Genomic DNA, 13,597 nt, shown 5'->3' with positions numbered 1-13,597 from the left:
CAAGGCTCTCTGACTCCTTCCCAGATCTTCTCGGCTTAGCAGCTGAAGACTGACACTGCCCGATCACCTCAGAAGCCTACAGGACCACCACAGATGCTCTAGATAACTCTCACAGTGGAGGGTAAGTCCGTCCCCTTCTTAGTCAATAATGATGCTACCCACTCCACATTACCTTCTTTTCAAGGGCCTGTTTCCCTTGCCTCCATAACTGTTGTGAGTATTGACAGCCAGGCTTCTAAACCTCTTAAAACTCCCCAACTCTGATGCCAACTTAGAAAACATTCTTTTATGCACTGTTTTTTAGTTATCCCCACCTGCCCAGTTCCCTTATTAGGCCAAGACATTTTAACTTAATTATCTGCTTCCCTGACTATTCCTGGACTACAGCTGCATCTCATTGCCGCCCTTCTCTCCAACCCAAAGCCTCCTTTGCGTCTTCCTCTCGTGTCCCCCCACCTTAACCCACAAGTATGGGACATCTCTACTCCTTCCCTGGCAACCGATCACATGCCCATTACCATCCCATTAAAACCTAATCACCCTTACCCAACTCAATGCCAATATCCCACCCCACAGCATGCTTTAAAAGGATTAAAGCCTGTTATCACTCGCCTGTTACAGCATGGCCTTTTAAAGCCTATATACTCTTCTTACCATTCCCCCATTTTACCTGTCCTAAAACCAGACAAGGCTTACAGGTTAGTTCAGGATCTGTGCCTTATCAACCAAATTGTTTTGCCTATCCACCCCATGGTGCCAAACCCATATACTCTCCTATCCTCAATACCTGCCTCTACAACTCATTATTCTGTTCTGGATCTCAAACATGCTTTCTTTACTATTCCTTTGCACCTTTCATCCCAGCCTCTCTTTGCTTTCACTTAGACTGACCCTGACACCCATTAGGCTCAGCAAATTACCTGGGCTGTACTGCCGCAAGGCTTCACAGACAGCCCCCATTACTTCAGTCAGGCCCAAATTTCATCCTCATCTGTTACCTATCTCGGTGTAATTCTCATAAAAACACACGTGCTCTCCCTGCTGATCGTGTCCGATTAATCTCCCAAACCTCCATCTCTTACAAAACAACAACTCCTTTCCTTCCTAGGCATGGCTAGTGCGGTCAGAATTCTTACACAAGAGCCAGGACTGCACCCTGTAGCCTTTCTGTCCAAACAACTTGACCTTACTGTTTTAGCCTAGCCCTCATGTCTGTGTGTAGTGGCTGCTGCTGCTTTAATACTTTTAGAGGCCCTAAAAATGACAAACTATGCTCAACTCACTCTCTACATTTCTCATAACTTCCAAAATCTATTTTCTTCCTCATACCTGATGCATATACTTTCTGCTCCCCGGCTCCTTCAGCTGTACTCACTCTTTGTTAAGTCCCACAATTACCATTATTCCTGGCCTGGACTTCAATCCGGCCTCCCACATTATTCCTGATACCACACCTGACCCCCATGACTGTATCTCTCTGATCCACCTGACATTTACCCCATTTCCCCATATTTCCATCTTTCCTGTTCCTCACCCTGATCACGCTTGATTTATTGATGGCAGTTCCACCAGGCCTAATAGCCACACAGCAGCAAAAGCAGGCTACGCTATAGTACAATCCACTAGCCTGCCTCTTAGAACCTTTCATTTCCTTTCCATCGTGGAAATCTATCCTCAAGTAAATAACTTCTCGGTGTTCCATCTGCTATTCTACTACTCCTCAGGGATTATTCAGGCCCCCTCCCTTCCCTACACCTCAAGCTCGAGGATTTCCCCACCCAGGACTGGCAAATTAGCTTTACTCAATATGCCCTGAGTCAGATAACTAAAATACCTCTTAGTCTAGGTGGACACTTTCACTGGATAAGTAGAAGCCTTTCCTACAGGGTCTGAGAAGGCCACCGCAGTCATTTCTTCCCTTCTGTCAGACATAATTCCTCAGTTTAGCCTTCCCAACTCTATACAGTCTGATAACAGACAAGCCTTTATTTGTCAAATCAGCCAAGCATTTTTTCAGGCTCTTAGTATTCAGTGAAACCTTTATATCCCTTACAGTCCTCAGTCTTCAGGAAAAGTAGAACAGACTAATAGTCTTTTTAAAACACACCTCACCAAGCTCAGCCACCAACTTAAAAAAGACTGGACAATACTTTTACCACTTTCCCTTATCAGAAGTCAGAGCTGTCCTCAGAATGCTACAAGATACAGCCCATTTAAGCTCCTGTATAGATGCTCCTTTTTATTAGGCCCCAGTCTCATTCCAGACACCAGACCAACTTAGACTGTGCCCCAAAAAAACTTGTCATCCCTATATCTTCTGTCTAGTCATATTCCTATTCACCGTTCTCAACTACTCATACGTGCCTTGCTCTTGTTTACACTGCCGGTTTACACTGTTTCTCCAAGCCATCACAGCTGATATCTCCTGGTGCTATCCCGAAACTGCCACTCTAAACTCTTGAAGTAAATATATAATCTTTGCTGGCAGGACTATGCTGAATCTCCTTAGGCACTCTCTAATCAGATGTCCTGGGTCCTCCCAATTCTTAGGCATTTTATACCTGTTTTTCTCCTTCTCTTATTCCATTTAGTTTTTCATTTCATACAAAACCATATACAGGCCATCACCAATAATTCTACATGACAAATGTTTCTTCTAACAACCCCACAATATCACCCCTTACCACAAAATCTTCCTTCAGCTTAATCTCTCCCACTGTAGGCTCCCACGCTGCCCCTAATCCCACTCGAAGCAGCCCTGATAAACATCACCCATTATCTCAGGGCGATACCACCCCCTGGTATCACCCCCAAAAATTTTCACCCCCAAAAATTTTCACCGTCCCAACACTTTACCACTATTTCATTTTATTTTTCTTATTAATATAAGAAGACAGGAATGTCAGGCCTCTGAGCCCAAGCTAAGCCATCATATCCCTGTGACCTGCACATACACATCCAGATGGCAGGTTCCTGCCTTAACTGATGACATTCCACCACAAAAGAAGTGGAAATGGCCTGTTCCTGCCTTAACTGATGACATTGTCTTGTGAAATTCCTTCTCCTGGCTCATCCTGGCTCAAAAGCTCCCCTACTGAGCAGCTTGTGACCCCCACTCTGCCCGCCAGAGAACAACCCCCCTTTGACTGTAATTTTCCTTTATCTACCCAAATCCTATAAAACGGCCCCACCCTTATCTCCCTTCGCTGACTCTCTTTTCGGACTCAGCCCGCCTGCACCCAGGTGATTAAAAGCTTTATTGCTCACACAAAGCCTGTTTGGTGATCTCTTAACACGGACGCGCATGAAAGTAATCATCTCTGCTACATCCTTTCAGTCCTGCCAGAAACACTTAGAAATGGATTTGGTAGAAGGAAGAAAGCAGGCTAAGTGATCTAGTACTTCAGCACTACATTGTAGGAAGCAAGTGAAAGCCAAGAAAGCAAACATTTTTCCACTTAATGTAATTTCACCAATAAATATGAGGTGCCAGAAAATTGATGCTTAGGTCCCAGGAGGCAATAGATGGTTTAACTTTACTGCTTACTTTAGTTCGCTTTTAGGCATGGTTTATCAGAAAAAATTTGAGACATGGTACTAACCTTTATTAATGAAGGTATTAACCTTTATGTAATGAAAAATAAGTAGCGCTTCTTTTCCAAAACCCCATTACAGCAACATTTGTAAATGTTACACAAAAAGACCTATCTATGCAAATATATTGTCACTCAGAATGAATTGAAAGCATTCAAATAATTTTTTGTAAATGATTATTTGGTATTACAAACTAAATCGGGTGAGAGATGACTTTGTCAAGCACCAACTCCCAAATTCTCATTTCTCTTGACCCTTGACCACGCTGAGGACCATACACCAGTAAAACTGCACCTGAGCAGGAGAATGGATCTAACCACTAGAATTTGTTTTTCAGTGTGTCCTGAGAGCATGCTTTTTGACCATGGTCCTTCCTGGGCCTTACTACCTTTCTCTCTGGGAACCAACACAAAAATCTCTTTCTGTGACTTTCTGGTTCAAAGAAGTTGAAGGAGCTTACAAGCCAGAGTTAACGATATAGCCCCAGAACTTTAATGATGCATAAAAGCATATTAGAGTCATTTCATATTAATATAAAAATTTTCTTTTTCTTTTTCTTATATAACCTAGTTTAGGAAAATAATAATAACCATAAAATAAGAAGTGATTAGTGCATTACCCTTTGGAAGACAGTCTACCTTTGCTGGCCTCTCCCTCTAGGGTCAAATTTCAGAGTGATTTTGATGCTGGTGTTCTAGAGGCACCATGTTTATTTCCTTGTAGAAATTAAGAAGCAAAAAGTTAGTCATTAATGGGAAGATGCCAGAGAATGCAGAGCCATTTTTAGAATAGGGGAGTCAGCATTTCTAAAAAGCCTGATATATATTCATGAGATTTCTTTATATGAATTTATCTAGTAGTTTTTGTTTGTCACCTTTAATGTAAGTACTTGGATTGGGAAGGCTGACTGTGGGCTTACAGACAATACATAGTCCTATACAGAGCCCAGTGGAGAAGCAGCCTAGGAGTTTGAGCAGAGGTTCAAATTTTGTCACATTTATTGTGTATATTTGGGCAAGATTTTGTCACATTTATTGTGTATATTTGGGCAAGATATTTAACCTCTGTAAGCCTCAATTGTTTTAAGTTGTCTAATGGAAATGATCATAAGTACTTTTTAAGGTTGAGTGTAACATGTGATAGTAAATACATAGGGCTTAGCATAATTCCTGGTAATAGCAATGCACAGATTTACTAGACTTGCCCTTAAGGAAATTAAGTTTTATCATCATATTCCAATCAATTTCAACTAATAAATACTTGTTTTTTTGCCTACTATGTGCCAAGCACTGTATTCAGCTTCAGGATATGACTGTGAACAATATAGAAACAAGAGAGCTTTTGGCCCAGATAGTAACAATGGTGAAGACTGAAAAAAGGGAACTCTGAGAGGTGCTCTAATTTGGAAAATTTCTGAATGGCTCACTCTCCTCTTCCTCATTCCAAAAAGAGCCCAGTAGAGATGGCTTTTATTTACCTCACGGCTAAACTATTTACATATGCCCAGACTAAGGTTGGGTTTGACATTTTTATAACAAAATTATTATTGACCTTTCATGATACTTGTTATGGAATTTATATCTCAGCTTGTGTAATTAATGTATTAGTGCTTATTTACAATTTCTAGGTAACGGTTTTATAGAAAATTGATACTCTTGTGATAGTCTCCTTTGGAGCCCTGTGGAAATTTGAAACACAGAATGAAACTCATTACAGAATGATATTCATAAATATAATTAATATTTAACAAGACTATGTCATTCCTATGTAAAACTAGGAAACTCAATGAAACTAAATTCTTGATCTTGTGAGTTTGACCCCAAGGCTAAATCTCTGGTATATTTATAATGTAAATTTTAAAAAATTCCACTTGCTGCCTTCCTGAGGCTCACGTAGTAATCTTCAGGGGACATTGTACTTACATCTGCTGCTATTTATAGGTCGCCAGTAATTGGGGTTGTCGTAACTGGGTGTTTAGTTCATTTATTCTCATCTTCCTCCCAAATTTTTCAGGGAATAATTTTGTGTTGAATTGGCAAATACTAACTTGAGAGTCATAGAGCATACAAATAATTGGTATGTCATTGTTTATTGGCTGAAACAAAGATAAACTAAAAATTGACAGATAAACCAATGTAGATTGTATCACTACGGCGTTTCAGACGGTAATGAATCCCATAGGAAATATATAAATTATGCAATAGTAACAAAGAGACTCCTAAGTTTTTCAAAACACCAGGTTGGATTTCTTTAAAAATCTAGGCTTACCAGAGTTTAAAGTATTTCAAGACCTTGTCTGTAGAAAGGGCTGCTAGTCTAGGATGCATTTGAGGCAGACTAGGCAGTCCAGCTGGGAAAAGCCAGGACTGGTGACTGGCACAGGTGGTACATCTGGTAGGGCTAGGTTTACAGTAGGTGGTGGTTTCTAGTAAGAGTAGTAATAACTATATGGCAATGTCTAGTGCAAGTAGAGGCATAAAAATTAATAGAGTGGCTTCTGTGGGCTGGGGACCATGCTGGACACTAGAGACCCAAAATGTGATGACTTGATGTTTGTCTTCAAATGCCCCTCAATTTACCATCTTGTGCCTATTTGTTAGGCCTTGCTTACTTTCTGATTTTTTGTTTTTTTTCAGTTGATAAAGCCATCGTGACTTGGACCCTGCATTAGATAGAAAGTCCTGATTAGTATCTCTACATGTTATACATAAAGTCCCACCTGAAGTCGAGGCCTTTACTAGGGCTAAACCAGAAGCAATAGTGTTAACCATGAAACAAGTCTGAGAAAAACATTGCTATCAAATTTATTAACTTAAGTGGGAAAAATATGGCATTTACTTGGTTCTGAGCATGAATATTTGGAAGCAATAATAAAAATTTACTTTGACTTTACCCATATAATATGCATATAACTTTCAGCTTGCTCTGTGTATTAGAACTTACATTCATCCATAAAATTTGCACATTGCCTACTTGATGAGTTCATGTCTCATTTGGTGTTGGACTATGAGTGTGTTCTTGTGGTCTCTCTTGGAAGGAAGTTATAATGAAATCCATAGGCAGGAGGAGGAGTGAGAACATTCACAGACAATGTCATCATACATTTGGAAAAAATTAAACAATAGTTCTTTTCCCATCTTAAAAATCAACAACAAGCCAGGTGCAGTGGCTCACGCCTGTAATCTCAGCACTTTGGGAAGCTGAGGCAGGCGGATCGCTTGAACTCTGGAATTCGAGACCGGCCTGAGCAAGATAGTGAACCCCGTTTCTAGAAAAAGTACAAAAATTAGCCGGGTGTGGTGGCTTGCATGTATATTCCCAGCTACTTGGGGGGCTGAGCCAGGAGAATTGTTTGAGCCCAGAAGGTTGAGGCTGCAGTGAGCCATGTTTGTGCCACTGCACTTCAGCCTGGTGACAAAGTGAGACCTTGTCTCAAGAAAAAAAAAAAAAAAATTAAATTAAAAAAAATTTACAGAGCTTCTGATCATCAAGAAATACTTTCACTGTACTATCCTGAAAAAATTCCAGCCAAACATCAAGAATCTTGATGTTTTTGTATCAAGCATATCATGAATAAAAATAAAATTTCACTTAGGCTTATTTTACAAAATTAGCTATTTTTAAAATTAAAAGTTAATACATAAACAGTATGATTGTCTATCTTTTCTAAGACTCATATTGTTCATCTGCTTCCTCTTCTCCTACTCTTCCCATCTCTACCATTTATTCTGTTCTTCTCGCAGGCAACTCCTCTAACGAGTTGTGTTTGGTGGCTTCCTCCTAGGAATATTCCAGCCGGGCTTCATGGAGAGAACACATGTAGGTGCTACAGCTGAGCTGCATCTACAAGTCATCCCAGTTCCGGTGGAAGACCGGTGAGTGAAACCTCTGATTCTGGTCCCCCCAACAGAGGCAACCCCAACTGAGGCTTCACAGAAATCCTCCACCATCCCTGTGCCCTGACTGAATTCCTGACCCACAGATTTCATGGACATAACAAAATGGGTATTTTATACCATTAGAACTGGAGTGGTTTGCTAAGCTGCAGTAGTAATTGGATAGTAAGTTTCAATATCTGATAAAAGCAGGCCTTAATCATTATCCCTTTTTTCCCAGAAATTTTCTGACTATTCTTGTTATCTTTTCATATACATTTTTGAAACATACTATAGTCTCTGAAGTCCCTTTTCTACCACCACTACCATCATATATATATATGTATATATGTAATATAATATATGTAATTTTATTAGGGCGGCTTAAAAATTGTTTTCTCATAATAATAATGTTAGATTTTTCTGTTCAAAAACAGGGTACATATTTCTATTTATTAAATAGTCTAAAATGCCCCCATAAAAATTTAAAATTTTCAATGATATAAGTCCTATACATTATTTGTTAAAGGCATTCTTAAGTATTTTACCTTTTTAAAATAGACTTTATTTTTAGAGCAGTTTTAGATTCATAGCATAATTGAGTGGAAGGAACAGAGATTTCCCTTTCTCCCCTGCCCTAACACATGCATAGCCTCTCCCATTGTCAAGGTCCTTCGTCAGAATGTTACATTGGTTACACACAATGAACCTACATTGACACATCCTTATCACCCAGAGTCTATGATTTATATTAGGATTCACTCTTGGTGTTGTAGATTCTAAGGGTTTGAACAAATGCATAATGACATGTATAATGGTGGGGCCACATATTTTATTTCATTTTTTAAAATTTAATTTTTAATTTATGTGGGTACGTGGTAGGTGTATCTATTTATGGGGTACATGAGATTCTTTGATACATGCATGCAATGTGTAATAATCACATCATGGTAAATGGGGTATCCATCCCCTCAAACATTTATCCTTTGCATTACAAACATTCCAATTATACTTTTTTAGTTATTTAAAAAAGTACAATTAAATTATTACTGATTGTAGTCACCCTGTTGTGCTGTCAAATACTAGGTCTTATTCGTTCTTTCTAACTAGTTTTTTGTACACTCCCCTACACCCCACTCCCCACTACCCTTCCCAGCTTCTGGTAATCATCTGTCTACTCTCTATTTCCATGATTTCAGTTGTTTTAATTTTTGGCTTCCACAAATAAGTGAAAACAAGCAAAGTTTATCTTTCTGTGCCTGGCTTATTTCACATAACATAATGACTTCCAGTTCCACCCATGTTGTTGCAAATGACAGAATCTCATTCTTCTTTATGGCTGAATAGTATTCCATTGTGTATGTCTATGACATTTCTTTATCCATTCGTCTGTTGATGGGCACTTAGGTTACTTCCAAATCTTGCCTATTGTGAATAGTGCTACAATAAACATGGGAGTGCAAATATCTCTTTGATATCCTGCTTTCCCTTCTTTTGAGTATATAAGCAGTGGGATTGCTGATTGCTGGATCATATGGTAGCTCTATTTTTAGTTTTTTGAAGACCCTCCAAACTGTTCTCCATAGTGGTTGTACTCATTTATAGTCCCACCAACAGTGTATGAGGGTTCCCCTTTCTCCACATCTTCACCAGCATTTATTGCCTGTCTCTTTGATACAAAGATAAAATATTTTATCTTTTTATTATTATTGTAAATTGGATATTTTCTTTTATTATATTTGTAATTAGTTTTATTTATATTTTATAAAACTATTGACTTTTTATAGTAATGTAGTAGCATCCACGTTGCCGAATTTTGTTATTGTTTTTAATAGATTCTCTTGGTGTTTTCAGGAGTAAAATTATACCATCTGAAGATAATGTTAGTTTTACTTATTCTTTTACAATTTTTATGAGTCATATCCCCTATTACATTGTCTACTGTTTTCATTTTATTCATTACTTTAACATGAAATCATTAGTGCTTCTTTTTTTTTTTCTTGGGATGGAGTTTTGCTCTGTCGTCGAGGCTGGAGTGCAATGGCACAATCTCCGCTCACTGCATCCTCTACCTCCCAGGTTCAAGTGATTCTCCTGCCTCAGCCTCCCAAGTAGCTGGGATTACAGGCACATGCCACCATGCCTGGCTATATTTTTGTATTTTTAATAGAGATGGGGGTTTCACCATGTTGGCCCGGCTGGTCTCGAACTCCTGATCTCAGGTGATCCACCCACCTCGGCCTCACAAAGTGCTGGGATTACAGGCATGAGCCACCAAGCCCAGACTAGAGTTTCATTTTTAAACATGATACTGACTTAATTTGAAGTAGTTATAGAATGTGTGTGTGTTTATTGATCTCTCAATCATCTAAAACAATGTTAAGAAAGTATTCCTTTTTATATAAAATTTAAAAGATCAGGAACATATGCTGAATTTCCAATGTCTCTTTATCAACTTATAGAAATGATCACATAAATTTTCTCTTTATATTTATTAATATGGTGAATTATGTTAAATGTTTTCCATGTTTATTCATTTATTCATCAACTTAATACATATTTACTCAAAGTGCAAAGCACTGTTTCTATTCTAGGTACACCCTTAAGGATGCTGGGGTATTTAGGAAATCTAGGTATTGAATTTATGGTAGTATAAATCTCACTAGGTTGTGGAAAATGATTATTGAATATTTTGCTGGATTTTATTTGCCAATAATTCCTTGAGGATTTTTGGGTTAATTTCCCAAGTGAGACTAGTCTGTGGTTTTCTATTTTGTGCTGTCTTTATTATGTTTTGGTATCAATGTTATTCTGGCTTTGGAAAAATAATATGAAAACATCATTTTAATTTCTTCCAAGGAGTCCTTCCTGGGAATCTATTTCAAAGATTTAATTGCATGTGTACTCAAAGGCATACATTTAAGTATGTTCTGTGGAAACAATCTGTTTTTCAGTACAGGAGTATGGTGAAAGACTATAGCTATAACAATGAATGATATAGCTCTATAGTACATGCTAATATATGTACTGATATGGAACAATCTTTAAGATGTATTATTACATGGGAAAAAAACAACCAGACCACAAAACACATGTTTTTGCTAAAAAAATGGTGTTGAATGATTAAATGGGTAGATTAATAATGATATATACGTGTGTATGTGTATATATATGTATGCATAAATACATTTATTTTTTCATCTTTCCAGCCTCTAGGGAAATCATCAGGAAATTGATTTCCAAATCCTTTCAGAGTTAATAAAAACCATAATTATGTGTCTCATGGGGCTTGTGGTTATGAAGTTCCATGTTTGCATCCTGGAAATTAAATGTGTGACAGTGACAATATCACATAAGTTTCTCTTTCTGCACACACAGGAAGGCTGTATTTTCCAGTATCCATTGCAGTTAGGTTGGTGCTATAGAATGCAAGCAGAAATGATGTAAGCCACTTCTTAGACTTGACTTTTTAAAAACATCATTTATTCCAGCTCTCTCTTGCCCTTTATGTCAACTCCATGTGCTGCTAAAAAATGCCTAATGAGGGCCCTTGGATCACTCTTTGGAGGAGAGCTGAGCAACCCATATTAATGTGAGCAATACCTAAACTTTCAGTGTGTTATAAAAATGAGATTGTGAGGTTATTTGTTGCTATAGCATAGCCTACCTCATCCAGACCAGTATGTACTGAGAAGGGCTTCTTTACAATTGAGGGCTTCCTGGGCCATTTGTATGACAGGAGAGAGGCTTTGATTAAGAAGTCAGTGTGCTGAAGAAGGCAGTAACAGAGATCCAGCAGAAAAGAGATTTGGATAAAATTATTTTGTTTTTGAAATTCTGACAAGTTGGGCCTAGGTTTATGGCTTCCTAGGGGAGAAATTTTACCTGAAACATATCTGAATTTCCAGAGTTGCTAGGAGAATATTTGAAGTGTGAAGCCATTAGCCTCCCCTCTCAGGCTCTTTATGCCATCTAAGACAGATTGGAGGTGTTTTTGAGATAGTATATGTCTCTCTGAGGAGTTAACTTGGAAGAAAGAAGGCATTTATGATTTGCTACTTGAGACATGGACAAGCTATTAATATTTCCCTTTATCATTGCAATTCCTGGTTACAAATATAAGTGAATGACTTAGAATAAAAATAAGATAAAAATATTTTTAAATGCCCATACAATTATAAAAACAATTAATTTTAAAAAATAAGAGAAAAAATAGTGAACAAAGCTGTAAATCTGCATACAAAATATCCAAAAGAGATAGCTAAATCAGTAGACTGAACTTTATGTCAGATGGTAGTGGAGAGGTGAGGAAAAAAGCATAATAATGAGGAGGAGGTGAAGAGGGAGAGGAATAGAGGAAATCTGAGGCACCTTCTTCAATAATCAGAGTACATATATTCTAGTCATAGGCTCAAGCCATTGGAGCAGAGGCACACACTTTTAATAATAATAATGGTAACTATAATAATGTGCATATATGGAGTTTGCTACCTTCTCTGTCTTTTCTCCTTTCAAAGGGCAATGTCTTCTAATCTATGATAAGCAGAATGCTTAGTTTTCCTTCCTTCCTTGTGCCCTCTCTGGAGTGCTCCTCTAGCACATGGACCTATCCGACAATTCCTGACTTACTGTGGGCTTCCGTTTTGTGCCACCAATCACTAATTTGCACTTCATGTGATATATTTGTGCCTTATCTCTATGTGAAACCTGGGGCACATGGAGGAGTATATTTACTCATTCAGTATTCCCAAGACTAGCATATTCATACACAATACAACATATCCATTGCTCTACTGAGGAATTAGTGCAATTTGAAAAGGGAATTACAGTGTAGGAGAAAAACTGTTAAATTTCTAGATAATGAGTTTATTCCTGGAGTCTTAAAATGCATCTAAATGACTTAGACCATTCAAAAGGAGTAGAGTGTGGGCAGTTTCCTATTTTTAATCTGGATCCCCTCCCTTTGGTTTTGTGGGCTCAGGGGAAAAGAGCTACTTCAAATTTATTTGAAACTCCACTACTTCTCTTGAGAAAATTATTCCCTTCTAATAGGAAAGCTATGCCCAACACCCCATGTGGCACTCATGTTTGTGCCACACAATCTTGAATAAGAATCTGAATCTTCAGTGTGTTACTTTTGCTTCCAAATTTCCCACGAGTCAGAGATGTTGGGTTCCCACTTCTTATAGGGAAAAGTGACCTTGGATCCTCTCATTTTTATTTAGAGACAGTGTCTCCCTATGTTGCTCAAGCTAGCCTTGAACCACATCTGCTCAAACTACTCCTAGGCTCAAGTTATTCTCCCACCTCAGCCTTCCGAGTAGGTAAGACTACAAGTGCACTTCACCACACCTGGTTTCCTCCAGTTTTGAGTATACTTTTCAATATTTTCACCAGGGAAGCCTTTGAGGATCTTCTGGGCTCTTTAATTAGATAATTCATTAGACAAAGTGTATCTTCCAAAGGCAGAAAACTAAAATTCCCAGGATCAGTTTAGAAAACCTAATATTGAGAAAGGAATTATATTCCTGATTAGCAAGGACCTTGCTGTGTCCTAGGAGCAGATAGGCTTTATTTTATTTATTTTATTTTTATTTTTTGGGTGACACAGCAAGACTCCATCTCAAAAAAAAAAAAAAAAAAAAAAAAAAAAGGATGGGAGCCCCCGCCTGGGGCAGTTTTCTTTCTCTCTCTCTCTCTCTCTTTTTTTTTTTTAAAGTTCTAGGGTACATGTGCACAATATGCAGCTTTGTTACATATGTATACATGTGCCATGTTGGTGTGCTGCACCCATTAACTCGTCATTTACATTAGGTATATCTCCGAATGCTATTCCTCCCCCCTCCCTCAACCCCACAACAGGTCCTGGTGTGTGATGTTCCTCCTCCTGTGTCCAAGTGTTTTCATTGTTCAATTCCCACCTATGAGTGAGAACATGCGGTGTTTGGTTTTTTGTCCTTGCAATAGTTTGCTGAGAATGATGGTTTCCAGCTTCATCCATGTCCCTACAAAGGACATGAACTCATCCTTTTTTATGGCTGCACAGTATTCCATGGTGTATATGTGCCACATTTCCTTAATCCAGTCTATTATTGATGGACATTTGGGTTTGTTCCAAGTCTTTGCTA

The sequence above is a fragment of the Pongo abelii genome, chromosome 1 (genome assembly GCF_028885655.2).
Source record: "Pongo abelii isolate AG06213 chromosome 1, NHGRI_mPonAbe1-v2.0_pri, whole genome shotgun sequence".
Taxonomy (NCBI): Eukaryota; Metazoa; Chordata; class Mammalia; order Primates; family Hominidae; genus Pongo; species Pongo abelii.
Note: the sequence above shows the minus strand (reverse complement) of the source record.